This window comes from Psammomys obesus, unplaced genomic scaffold, assembly GCF_907164565.1.
Source record: "Psammomys obesus unplaced genomic scaffold, mPsaObe1.curated_primary_1811, whole genome shotgun sequence".
NCBI classification, from domain to species: Eukaryota; Metazoa; Chordata; class Mammalia; order Rodentia; family Muridae; genus Psammomys; species Psammomys obesus.
This window is the reverse complement of record NW_026591872.1, coordinates 7400098-7414782: the sequence shown is the minus strand read 5'-3', so window position 1 is coordinate 7414782 and position 14685 is coordinate 7400098.

The following is a 14685-nucleotide window of genomic DNA, read 5'->3' as shown; positions in this document are numbered from 1 at the left end:
TGTATGTATAACAAGAAGCATGTTTTCTTATGCCTAATATACAGATTAGAAAGCAAAACCTTTGAAAAAAGTGAATAAACTGCACAATGCACACTAATAAATTATAAACATCAAGTTCAAATCTAACTTGTATGAATCCAAAGTATTTACACCTACAGTTAATGAAAATTCTTCTAGAAGCATAGAGATTAGTAAACTCCCACTTTACTTAACAAACTTATTGAAACAAATACATTTGATTATATGGTGAGAAGCAAGAAAAAATCATGACTATATAAAACTTTTGACATTTTGTGAAAAATAAGAAAAATGGTGATGTTGGTTGATTATTTCTAGTATCTTTAGATTAATAACAAAGTAAAATAATGAGATCTGTGATACAATTAACCAACTTTTACCATTTCAGACTAGAAAGACAGAGGACAACTATGAACTCAGTGAAAATATCAACAATCCCAAGATTTCCATAAACTGTGTAAATGTTTCTAAATGCGCTCAGGAAAAGGAACTTCTCTGCAACAGCCACAGAGCTCAAGTTATTAAAAAACATCAAGACAAAGCCCTCATTATAATATTGGCTGAATTATCATTAAAACCATGCCCCAACCTTAAAGTTTCAACTATTTAAAAAAGGTGTTAAAACTGATAAATAATAGGATCCTGTATCATGGGATAGTAATATGCAGAGGATGTTACTGAGGATGAGAACTTTGACCCCTAACATTCTCAATGGTTTACCTCACCTAAGAAAGTAGTCTCTCTACCCTTAAAAAGATATACCACCAGTCCCACACGTATCATTAAATATTTCCGTTTCTGGCTTTGACTGTAAAAACTAATCTTTCATTGTCTGCTAAATCAGCAGTGATATTTCATGAAAGAAATGCCCCACAGGGCCCACCAATATGTGCCTGTAGAAAAATAACCAGATTAAGACCCAGTAGGCTCCAAGAGGGAGGATAGAAAATATAGTCTTTGATGAGGAGTGCTATAAAACTAAAATGCTTAAAGGTTTTCATAATTCATTGATGGAGAAGTCTGGGGAACATGTATGATAGTGGATTTTAAGGGTGTGAGATAATGGTGGGAAGAAAGTAAATATGGTTCAGGTAAGTTCATTGAGGAAACGTAGGTCAATATGGAACTTCAGATAGTTAAAGAATAAAAGGTGTCAAAATTTGTTTAATTTGTTTGCTAAAACATTTGTGAGAAGATGGATGACTGAAAAGGAGCTGGAGATGCCTGATATTCCTTGGTTTAGTGTTAATGAAGGGATTTTAAAGACCATGGAAACTAATGCTGTATAAAACATGATCTACCACAATTGAAATGTCAGAAAACACAATCTTTATTAATCCATTTACTACTGTGTTAGGCAGAAAAACACACCCAAATATATCATATGCAGGTATTCTGGCAAAGGAACTCACTTCACAGGAAAAAAAAAATTGACAATAGGTCCATAATCGTGGATTCAATTGGTCTTACCAAGGTTCTCATTATCCTTAAGCAGCTGGCCTGATAGAAAGATATAATGGCCTTTTAAAGTCAGTTATAGTGGAAGTAGGTGGTAGCAGCCAATAGGTCCTGGGCTGGGTTACCCAGAAGGCAGTACATGCTTTGAATTAGTTGTCTAGTATACAAGATTTTTTTCTCCCATAGTCCTGATTCACAGTTCTAGGAATTTAGGGCTATAAAAGTGAGTTACTCCACTCACCATCACCTCTAGTGATCCACTAAGAAAAATTTGTTTCCGCTTCCCTTGAGCTTAAATTATGCTGGCTTTAAAATTTTGATTCTAAAGTAGAGAGTGCTTCTGTGGGGAGATAGAACAAACATTCCATTGAACTGTAATCTCAAATTTACCTCTGGCCACTTTCGACTTTTGATGCACTTATGTTAACTGTCTAAGAATGAAATAACAGTGTTAGGAATGGTGATTGATCCAGATTACCATGAGGTAATTGTATTTTTTCTCCACAATGGAGGTAAGAAAGATTATGTTTGGAGTTCAAGAGAACCTCTGGTTGTCTCTTAGTGTTATGTCCTGTGATTAAAGTCAATGTGAAACTAGGACAATTCAATATAGAAAAGATGACAAGGGGCAAAGCAAACCCTTCAGGAATGAATATATGGGTCACTTCTCCAGGAAAGAAGCCAAAACCTGCTGAGGTGTTTGTGGAGATAAAAAGAGAATACAGAATGAACAGTGGATAAAAACAGTTATAAATACAAGCTAAGGCCATGTAACCAGTTTTAGAAACAAAAATTATAACTGACATTATTTTTTTCTATGTTTTGTTAAAAATGTGTGATGCTAATACTGTTTTCTTTTCTAGACTTTTTTGTTATATAATGTAACATCAGCGATAATAACCCTGGATATAACATTTAAGTTCTGAGTACTAAAGAAATGCTTATAAAGGGATATTTTGACCTATTCTAAAATGCAAATTATATTTGTGGTTTTATGCGAGGCAGTTGTAGCATTTTATGTGTAGTTATAACCTGATCAAATATATAGTGCATTTGCAGTTATAGCAGAATACTTATATTATGTTAGACATAAAATTAAGCATGTCATATGGAGATATGATTATGTGTCAGGCTAACAATGTATATACTTGTGATGACTACTTCTGGTTGTCAACTTGACTAGGTCTGGAATTAATCAACACCAAAACTTCAAAGTACATTGGTGAAGGACTTTCCTTCATTGGATCATTTGAGGTCAAAAGAACCATTTTAAATCTAAGGCATATAGAGGAATTTTAATCCAGCAACACTGCTATCCTGGCATTTGTTCATATCCAAAGTTCTATGTGATCATAATGGAATGAAGATATGCTCTGGTTTACAGGAATACTGACACACAGTTATTATACATCTTTTATCACAAACAAAGAAGGTAGGGTTAGTTTATAGAAGGAAACAACTATGTTTGAAAGTGATGTCTAATTGAGAGCTGGACAAAAGTGATGAATTAGAGAAAAAAGCTGACATAATGAGTTAGGGTTCCCAACTCTCGCAAGAACAGAACAGGAAAGAGAGGCTACTTGAGAGTAGCACAGGGAGAAAGGAGGTTTATTTTTTTATTTTTTTATTTACCAAGAGTTGATTACTGGTAGAGTTTTACAGAGGCAGGTTCCAGAGAGAACAAACTAGACAGAGGAGAAGACATAAAGAGCTAGAGACTGAGAAGGAGCTAGAAGATTAAAACATATTGCCAGAATTAGTTTCAGGCCAGGTAGAGCAATTCAGTCAGAAGTCAAGAGAATCCACTTTGAATGAGTCAGTTTAGACCAGAATATCTGAGTTTAACCAGCCACAGTGAGTTCAGAAACTTCAGGGAAGGCTTGAGAATGGCCCTCTTCTCATCCCTTCCTCTGAGAAAATAAAAACAACATTTAAGTAACCAAACATTTTGGAATAAGCCTATATAAAGTACATGAAAGAAGGAAGCACTTGTTCTTTGCCTACCTGCCCACACTTTCACTGGAAGTCTTATTCTTCACTGGTATTAGAGCTTACTTCTTTAAAATTCTGGCATATACTGAAGATAACCTGAGACTTGACTGTATTAAACATTGAAGGTTACAAACAAACTATATTTACTGATTAATTAACATATAACAGTTACAGAAAAATATTCAAAACTTTCAGCAACACAAATGTCTAGTCTAGTTCCTGACTTCTCATCAAGAATAAAAACTACACAATTAATATGGATTCAATTGGAAAAAGTAAAACAAGTGCTCCCAAAAGTAGCAGTTATTATTTTTGTAGGGATGATTATTAAGCTACCAGAACTGTGTCATCTTCTCAGTTAGTACATTTATAGTTTTAAAGAACAGTATATTTAAGAAAAAAAAATACATGTAGGCTTTTCTGGAATAGGACAACTGATTCCTAGTCAAAAAATTAAATGATTGAGACCACTGAATAACTCAAACATTCCATTAAATTTTCCAAAATAAAACATTTTTTAAAATGTTAATTTTAATTTTTTCTTCATAATTAATTCATTATATATTCCTTTTGAATCCCCCTCTTTTAACACCACCAGACCCACCCTTCCTTCTTCTTCCCCCAATCCCTTTTCTCTAGTCCACTGAAAGGGAGAGTTCTCCACTATTGCCATCTTTCCATAGCTTGTTAAGTCTCATGAGGACTGCCTGGATCCTCTTCCTCCGTGGTGGCCAGGCAAGGCTGCTTCATCAGGGGCAAGTGATCAAAAAGCAGTCAACTGAGTTTGTATAGAGGCAGCCCCTGCTTCCCGCACTTAGAGATCCATGTGGAGACTGAGCTCCCAATTGGCTACACCTGACCAGGGGGTCTAGGTCCTTTCTATGTATGGTCTTCCTTTGGTGCATCAGTCTCTGCAGGAACCCCTTGGCTCAGATATTTTAGCTTTGTTGTTCTCCTTGTGGGGCTCCTATCCCCTCCTTGTCCCTCTATTTTTATCCCTCTCTTCTTCCATAAGACTCTCTGTGCTGTGCCTAAAGTTTGGCCATGAGACTTAGCATCTGCTTTGATGCCCTATTGGGTGGATCCTTTCAGATGACCTTCTATAGTAGGCTCCAATCCTGTTTCCTCTCATCCACAGCTTCTAGTGACTATCCTGTTTGTCACTGTGAATAAGATTTAAGCAACCACCCTAGGGTCCTCCTTATCGTTTAGCTTCTTTAGGTCTGTAGATGGCTATCATATAATTATATGGTTAATATTTGCTTATAAGTGAGTGTATACCATGCCTCCTTTTCTCTTTCTGGGTTAACTCACTCAGGATGATCTCTTCCAGATCCATCCATTTGCCTGCAAATTTCATGACTTCCTTATTTTTAATAGCAGAGTAGTTTTCCATTGTGTAGATGTACCATAATGAATCATTTTTACCTTCCTGAAATTGTTGATCTTGCTAAGAGCTGAACTGGAAAGGAATTTTAATTGAGAACCCTTCTGCTCCAAAGATCTTCCAGGTCTGTGTGATCTGACTGGAATACAGTCATGCCTTTAATCACAGGAGACAGAAACAAAGCAGGTGTGAGTTTAAAGCCAGTCAGTATAGAACAAGTTTCAGGAACAGAAAAGCTTGAGTCCAGGTATAGGGTTACATAGCTTTAATCAAAGCACTTAGGAGATGGAGGTATGCAGACTTCTGAGTGTTGTTCGGGTGCTATGATTGAGTCAGTGAGTTGAGAGAGAGAGTTTAGCAGAGTTGAGTTTGTGGCAGTTCAGTTTGTGAAATTAAAAGGCTGTTTTACTGGGAAAGGTCATGAAGAAAGAAAATGTTTGACACAGGTGAAGACATAAGGAGTCACAGAATGAAAAAGTGCCAGAGATTAGAATAGATAGCTAGAGTTAGTTTGAGGCCAGGCAAAGAAATTCAGTTTTAAAAATAAATGAGAGAAACTAGTTTTGAATCAGTCAGTTAGGAGAGGAGTTCGAGCCAGAATTGCTGAATTAAAGCAGCCAACAAGAATTCAGAAAGTGAATAAAGTGTAATTAATAAAGAATAAAAAATTTCATGAAAAAAAACAAGGCGGGGCAAGATGGTGGTGCTGGGAGGACTCTCATTCTGACCAGCAGCACAGCAGTATTTGCAGAGTGACCAGCAATCAGAACTCGAGGCTATAAAACAAAGGCGATTGTGTTTCCCAGGTGAGAGGATACCCCACGGTGGGGAATTCAATCAGCTCTTAACTCACCCAGCTAAACCGCAGAAGAGATCCCAGTTCTGCCAAACTCTTGACCTTCAGCCGCAGCCCAGAGCCACACGCCAGTGTCTCTGGTCACGGTCCCAGACTGAACAGTGCGCACCACACTATCAGAGACTGGAATTTTTCAGTCGGGAGATAACCCCACAGTGCACCCATGGTGCAGGAAATGATTGGGACTGACCTTAGGTCACCCAGACATCCCCTGGAAAAGACTTGGGTTCCGCAGGTGCCCCAGGAGCCAGCCCAGAGCCAGAGCCAGGGACCCAGGCTCCAGCACAGAGCCCTGCCTGTGCGCCTGATGTGCTGCCTCAGATAGAACTGTGGGCACCAGGGCACCAGAGAGTGTGTTTCACTGTCCAGTGCAAACACACAGGGAGGGAAATGGCTGGTCTGATCTCAGAGCACTCAGCCGACACCCCTACCAAGAAAAGATCTCGGGAAATTACCCAGTTTAGGCAGATGCCCAGGCTCCCAAAGGCTGGAAAGGCAGACACATGCAGTTTCAGCTAGCTGGCTGAGACTGAGTATTGCGCCCCAGGGCAAAAAAAAAAAAAAAAAGAATGGAAGTCCCTGTCTCCAGAGAATCCACAAGGAAGGAAGGAGACTGTACTGACTGACATCAAAATCAAGGGATCTAACAGCCACTGGTCATTAATCTCTCACAACATCAATGGACTCAAGTCTCCAATAAAAAGACAGAGATTAACAAAATGGATGCATAAGCAAAACCCAGCAATCTGTTCATACAAGAAACACACATAAGGCACAAAGATAGACATTACCTGAGGGTAAAAGGTTGGAAGACGACTTTTCAAGAAAATGGACCCAAGAAGTAAGCAGGAGTAGCCATTCTAATATCTGATAAAATAGACTTTCAACCAAAATTAATAAAAAGAGATGGGGAAGGACACTTCATACTCATCAAAGGAAAATTCCACCAGGAAGACATCACAATCCTGAACATCTATGCCCCAAATACAAGAGCACCCACATTTCTTAAAGAAACATTTATAAAATTTAAACCACATATAGAACCCCACACAATAATAGTGGGAGAATGCAACACCCCACTCTCAACAAAGGACAGGTCAAAAAAAAAGAAATTAAACAAAGAAACAATGTCTCTAACAGAGGTCATGAATCAAATGGACCTAACAGACATTTACAGAACTTTAAACCCAAACACAAAAGAATTTACCTTCTTCTCAGCACCTCATGGAACCTTCTCCAAAATAGACAATATAGTTGGTCACAAAGCAAGACTCAACAGATACAAGAAGATTGAAATAATCCTTTGTATCTTGTCTGATCATCATGGAATATAGTTGGACCTCAACAACAACAGAAATAGCAAAAGGCATACACACATGGAAACTGAACAACTTGTTACTAAATGACAGCTGGGTCAGGGAAGAAATAAAGAAAGAAATTAAATTCTTCCTAGAACTCAATGAAAATGAAGACAAAACATACCCAAAATTTTGGGACACAATAAAAGCAGTGCTAAGAGGAAAGTTCATAGCACTAAGTGCCTTCAAGAAGAAATTCAGACAGCTCATTCAAGCTACTTAATGGCTCACTTAAAAACCCTAGAAAAAGAAGAAGCAGATACATCAAGAAGGAGTAGACAGCTGGAAATAATCAAACTCAGGGCTGAAATCAATCAATTGGAAACAAAACAATTCAAAGAATCAATGAAACCAAGAGCTGGTTCTTTGAGAAAATCAACAAGATTGACAAACCCTTAGCCAAGCTAACTAAAAGGCATAGAGACACTACCCAAATCAACAAAATCAAAAATGAAGAGGGGGACATAACTACAGACACTGAGGAAATCCAAACAATCATTAGGACTTGCTTCAAAAGTCTATATGCCACAAAATTTGAAAATCTAAATGAAATGGACAATTTTCTTGATCAATTTGACTTACCAAGCTGGATCAGGACCAGGTAAATCAATTAAATAGTCCTATATCCCCCAAAGTAATAGAAGCAGTTATCAAAAGTCTCCCATCCAAAAAAAGCCCAGGACCAGATAGCTTCAGCACAGAATTCTGCAAGACCTTCAAAGAAGAGCTAACACCAATACTCTTCAAAATATTCCACAAAACAGAAAGAGAAGGAATATTACCAAACTCATTCTATGAAGCCACATTCACATTGGTACCTAAACCTCACAATGACTCAACAAAGAAAGAGAATTTCAGGCCAATCTCCCTTATGAACATTGATGCAAAAATACTTAACAAAATACTTGCAAACCGAATCCAAGAACACATCAAAGATATTATCCACTATGACCAAGTAGGCTTCATCCCAGGTATGCATGGGTGGTTCAATATATGGAAATCCATCAATGTGATCCACCATATTAACAAACTGAAAGAAAAAAACCACATGATAATCTCCCTAGATGCTGAAAAAGCATTTGACAAAGTCCAACACCCATTCATGTTTAAAGTATTGGAGAGATCAGGGATACAAGGCACATATCTAAACATAGTAAAGATGATATACAGCATGACTATAGCCAACATCAAACTGAACGGAGAGAAACTTAAAGCAATCCCACTGAAATCAGGGACAACACAAGGCTGCCCACTCTCTCCATATCTCTTCAACATAGTGCTGGAAGTCCTTGCTAGAGCAATAAGACAGTTGAAGGAGATCAAGGGGATACAGATGGGAAAGGAAGAAGTCAAATTATCACTTTTTGCAGATGATATGATAGTATACGTGAGTGACCCCAAAAACTCTACCAGGGAACTCCTACAGCTGATAAGCACCTTCAGCAAAGTGGCCGGTTACAAAATTAACTCAAAAAAGTCAGTAGCACTCCTGCATACAAAAGACAAAAGGGCTGAGAAAGAAATTAGGGAAACAACACACTTCACAATACCACAGATGACATAAGGTACCTTGGTGTAACCCTAACCAAGCAAGTCAAAGACTTGTATGAAAAAAATTTCAAGTCTCTGAAGAAAGAATTAGAAGAGGATATGGGAAGATGGAAAGATCTCCCATGCTCATGGCTTGGCAGGATTAACATAATTAAAATGGCTTTCTTACCAAAAGCAATCTACATATTTAATGCAATTCCCATCACATTGCCAACAAAATTCTTTACAGACCTGGAAACAAAAGTTCGCAACTTCGTATGGAATAACAGGAAACCCAGAATTGCTAAAACAATCCTCTACAATAAAAGATCTTCTGGAGGTATCTCCATCCCTGATCTCAAGCTGTACTATAGAGCAACAGTTATAAAAACTGTATGGTACTGGCATAGAAACAGAATGGTGGATCAACGGAACCGAACAGAAGACCGAGAAATAATCCCACACACTTATGGACACCTGATTTTTGACAAAGATGCCAAAACCATACAATGGATAAAAGAGCATCTTCAACAAATGGTGCTGGTCCGACTGGATGTCTACATGTAGAAAAATGAAAATAGATCCATACTTATCATTCTGCACAAACCTGAAGTCCAAGTGGATCAAAGACCTCAACATAAAACCAGACACATAAATCAGCTAGAAAAAAAAAAAAAGTGGGGAATACCCTAGAACTCATTGGTACAGGAGAAAACTTCCTGAACAGAACACCAACAGCACAGGCTCTAAGAGCAACAATTAATAAATGGGACCTCATGAAACTGAAAAGCTTCTGTAAAGCAAAGGACACTGTCATCAAAACCAAGCGACTGCCTACAGATTGGGAAAGAATCTTCACCAACCCTTTATCTGACAGAGGACTCCTATCCAGTATATATAAAGAACTAAAGAAGCTGAAAAGCAGCAAACCAAGTAATCCAATTAAAAAAAAATGGGGAACAGAGCTAAAGAGAGAATTCTCTGTAGAGGAATATCGAATGGCAGAGAAGCACTTAAAGAAATGCTCAACCTTATTAGCCATTAGGGAAATGCAAATCAAAACAACGCTGAAATTTCACCTTACACCCTCAGAATGGCCAAGATCAAAACTTAAGTGACAACACATGCTGGAGAGATTGTGGAGAAAGGGGAACCCTTCTCCACTGCTGGTGGGAATGGAAACTTGTACAACCACTCTGGAAATTAATCTGAAGCTTTCTCAGACAACTAGGAATAGCGCTTCCTCAAAATCTAGCCTTACCACTCCTAGGTATATATCCAAAAGAGGCTCAAGTACACAAAAAGGACATTTGCTCAACCATGTTTGTAACAGCTTTATTTGTAATGGCCAAAAGCTGGAAACAGCCCAGATGCCCCTCAACTGAAGAATGGATGCAGAAACTGTGGTACATATATACAATGGAGTATTACTCAGCAATGAAAAATAAGGAAATCATGAAATTTGCAGGTAAATGGTGGGACCTGGAAAGGATCATCCTGAGTGAGTTGTCCCAGAAGCAAAAAGACACACACGGTATATACTCACTCATATGAACATACAACATAGGATAAACCCACTAAAATCTGTACATCTAAACAAGCTAAGCAAAAGAGAGGACCCTAACTAAAATGCTCAATACCCATTCTGAAAGGCAAATAGGATGGACATCAGAAGAAGAGGAAAACAGGAAACAACCTAGGCACCTTCTACAGAGGGCCTCTGAAAGCCAGAAGAAGAAAACAGGAAACAACCTAGGAACCTGCAACAGAGGGCCTCTGAAAGCCTCTGCCCTCCCGACTATCAAAGCAGATGCTGAGCCTGATGGCCAACTGTTGGTCAGAGTGAATGGAATTTTATATAAGAAGTGGGAAATAGCAAGAGTTGGAGAGGACAGGAACTCCACAGGAGAGCAACATAACAAGAAATTTGAACACAGGGAACTTCCCAGAGACTCATACTCCAAACAAGGTCTACTCATGGAGATAACCTAGAACCCCAGCACAGATGTAGCCCATGGCAGTTCAGTTTCCAAGTGGGTTACATATTAATGGGAAGAGGACTGCTTCTGACATAATCTGATTGGCCTGCTTTTTGATCACCTCCCCCTGAGGGGAGGCAAGCCTTACCAGGCCACAGAAGATGACAACGCAGCCACTTCTGATGAGAACTGATAGTCTAAGATCAGAAAGAAGGAGAGGAAGACCTCCCCTATCAGTGGACTTGGGGAGGTGCATGCATGCAGAAAGGGGAGGAAGGATGCGATTGGGAGGAAAGGAAGGAAGGGCTTTGGGGGGTACAAAATGAATAAAGTGTAATTAATAATAATAAAATAATATTAAAAGAGAAACCCCTAAACACTCCAAAAAAATCATAAAGAATAAAAAAATGCATGAAAAAACAAGGTTAAAACATGTATTAATAAATTGAATTAAATAGTTACAACACACTCACAAAAGAAAAGAATTCAGAAAGAAGTAGAAAAGGTGAACTTATTCAGCAGTAAGTCTCATAGTCTGAAAGCATTCAAAGCCTTGGTTAGATTGTACAGAGGCCAGAAGCTTCCAGGATTAGACTTATGTTAGCAGGTGGAGGAAATAAGTCTGCAAGATGACAATTACATCAGTAGAATAAAAAATGTTTTTAAACTGAACCATTTAAAACACACAAGGTTTAAGTCAACATTCATTTCATATAATTTAATGAGTGTGCTTAATGTATGCTCATTTTAAAATAAAAATGTGATTATAAAAAACAACATACTAGGCAGCCATGAATAAAATATAACATTAAATGCATGCCTATGCTTTTAGCTCATCTCCTTAACACAGAATATTATTAAATATAGTTTTCCTTCTAATCTAAAATTTAATTTTGCACAGAACTGTTCTTTATCTCATATCATCCAGGCCATATTGTAACTATAAACCCATGTAGAAAAGCAATTGGTTAAATGATGGATATCATATAAAAATGCACAGTATTGGAAGATAATGCAGCCAATTCTAAACCATTGTCATTTTTGGGTGTCCCTATAAAGATTGCAATGGAAAATTTTGGATTTTTTCTGTAATGAAAATTTCAAGCACAATTAGAATTTTCATAGATTTTAATTTTATTTGCAATCAGTTTATTTTGCTATGGTGATATCTAATAGTTTCCTGAAACTTATAATGTCTAAATCAGAGATGTGAAGTTTTAGTTACACTGTAGAGAACAGCTGAATACAATATGAAAGTCTGAATAGTTGAATAGAAATGAAAGTTTGGTGTAACAGACAATCTTACCAAAAAACACAACTCAGTATAGAGTATACAGCTGTCAGATCAGTGACCCAGAAAACAACTTCAGGAAAATGTGTAGTTTACATTAGAGATTTGCATGGTCTAGTAAGAGGAAATCCTGAATATGAAACCCTGATTAGGTATAATGGACTGGCCATAACTGATTTTCCACTGGAAACATAAAGAAGTTATGTCACATATTTCACCACAACTAGAAATTACACATTAATCTACACAAAAATATATTTTATTCAAGAAGATTTTATAAAATGGAAGGCGAAGCTTTACATCAGAACTTTCATTAAAAGTTCATATTCAGAAATATCTTTATATAATTATAATCATACTCAACTTTCTTCCAGTATTAAAAGATGATTCTGAGTGTTGGGATCTGAGTTGTATTGTTCAGTCTACTAGGGTAATAGTTCATTATAATGAAAAAATAGCTTTTTGTAACTTTCATTGAGAGCTAAAATGACTTTAGAGATGTTTGCTTATTGTCGTATAAATCAATATATTTAAATTGATTATATGTTAGGAAAAGTTAAAAAATAAGTGTATAAAGAGATACAGTCTGATCAGTGAGTTTGATTAGGATTATGTCTTTCTAATTATAGGTAGATTATAAAAGTAAATATAAATGTGTGATTGAAAAGATGTTACAGATAAATATGTATGGTAAATGACCATTAAGATATCTATATAAAAATTGTTCAATTATATATTGTTAAGATAAATATACATACATTGACTAATATACATGTTATCATAAACATTTGGATTAAGTGTTTACTTTATCATCTAGGCTATTTTGTTAAAGAAGAAAGTACAGCAAATAAAGTCCTAGTGATGTTTCATGAAGAAACTGTAATTGAAATTTGTATATCATATAATGAGAAAGGCAGAATTTATCTGATAAACCCATATAAATTCACAATTATCCTGTCTATATAACCTAAAAATCAGAACTCAAAAACACCTTATATGAAAGCAGTCCCCAAAGATATGTTGAAATACTCCCAATTTATAAATGTCAGTAACCACAGTTCCTTGTCATTTTCATTTTATCCTCTTCTAAACACTGTCTAAAGAACAGATTAATCACAATTATTATGACTACTTGCATTCCAATTATGTTTGCAATATTGACAAATTATGGTACTTTGTCAAAAGTACTTTAAATAATTATAGTGCTTGGCAGATATCTCTGTGCCAGATTATCCCATGAAAAATAAAATAAAATAAAATTTAGTATATCCATACTCAAAACTTATTTTATTCTATCCTTGATGTGACTTCATCTTACTTTGGTTGACTGATGATAATATTACAGATTTTTTAAAGGGTATTTTATGACAGGATTATACCTGTCATGGTATAGGAGATTTAGTGTCACTCACTAGCAGCTAGGAATATTTTCCTCCAAGTTTTGAGATTTAGGGATGAAACTAGATGACAAGGTATCACAAAGAGTTTGTATCCTTCAACACTTTAATATGAATAGACACACAAACATTTTTCCCACTTACCTTTTTATTTTGCAGATTATAAATTACTTGAAAGAGAAGATCTGTGTTCGTGACTATTTAATTTGTTTAACTGATCTTGATTCAACTTTGGTAAGTGGAATCTATTAAGAAAATTGTCCATTTCACTTAGATTTTCAAATTTTGTGGAATATAGGCATTTGAAATAAGACTTAATTATTCTTTGGATTTCCTCAGTGTTTGTTGTTATATCTTCACTTTCATTCCTAATTTTGTTGAGCCAACAACTCCGGGCAGAGGCAAGGCTGCAGAGATCGATGCACCAAACAAGGACCATGCTTGGAGAAGACCTCTCTGCTCAGATGTAGCTATCCCATTGGCAGCTCAGTCTTCATGTAGGTTCCTAGTAAGGGTGCAGGGGTTGTCTCTAACATGGGCTCTGTTGCCTGCTCTTTGATCACTTGCCCCTGTTGGAGGGGCCTTACCAAGCTACAGAGGAAGAGGATGGAGGCAGTCCTAATGAGACTTAATAGGCTGGGGACAGATGGTAGGAGGAGAAGGCTACAAATTTCTGAGGAATAGGAGAGGGGGAGAGAAGGGAAGAAGGAGGGAGGTTTAGACCATAAAAAGATGAGGGGGAGGGGTACAATCAGGAAGTAAAGTGAATACATTATTAAAATAAATTTAAATTAATGAAAAAGATTTGTAATTCATAATACTGAGCACATATATGCTGTTCAATTTAACAAAATCAACATGTTGAATATTTATAAATTTATGGATATAATATTGATTAATTTATTAATAAAAGGACACCCACAAACAAAAACATTACTGATCCTATAGGTGTTTGGAATCAGTGTATCCACAGAAACCAAAAGTTAGTAATATGTTCTTGCTCATCAAGGTTGATGTATCTGAGATGGAATCCTTTATTTATTCACTGTTAAGATTTTTCAGATTTTTTCAGATATATTTTCAGATATATACATATTTTTCTCATTTTAATTATGGCAATACTTATTCATTAGCCTCAACATTTTCATTGACAAATTGTTTCGTTCTACCTACTATGAATGTTTAAAGCAGTAGTTCTCAACCTTTGGGGTTTATCTAAGAACATTTACATATCAGATATTTACATTAAAATTCATAACATTAATAAAATTACAGTTATGAATTAGCAAAGAAAATTGTTTTACAAAATGTAGTAGTAGGAAGGTTGAAAACCACTGATCTATATAAAGTGTAACAGCTTCTTCATTCAGTGTCTATTACTGTTCATAACCTTTTGCATTGTTATAACACAATATCAAA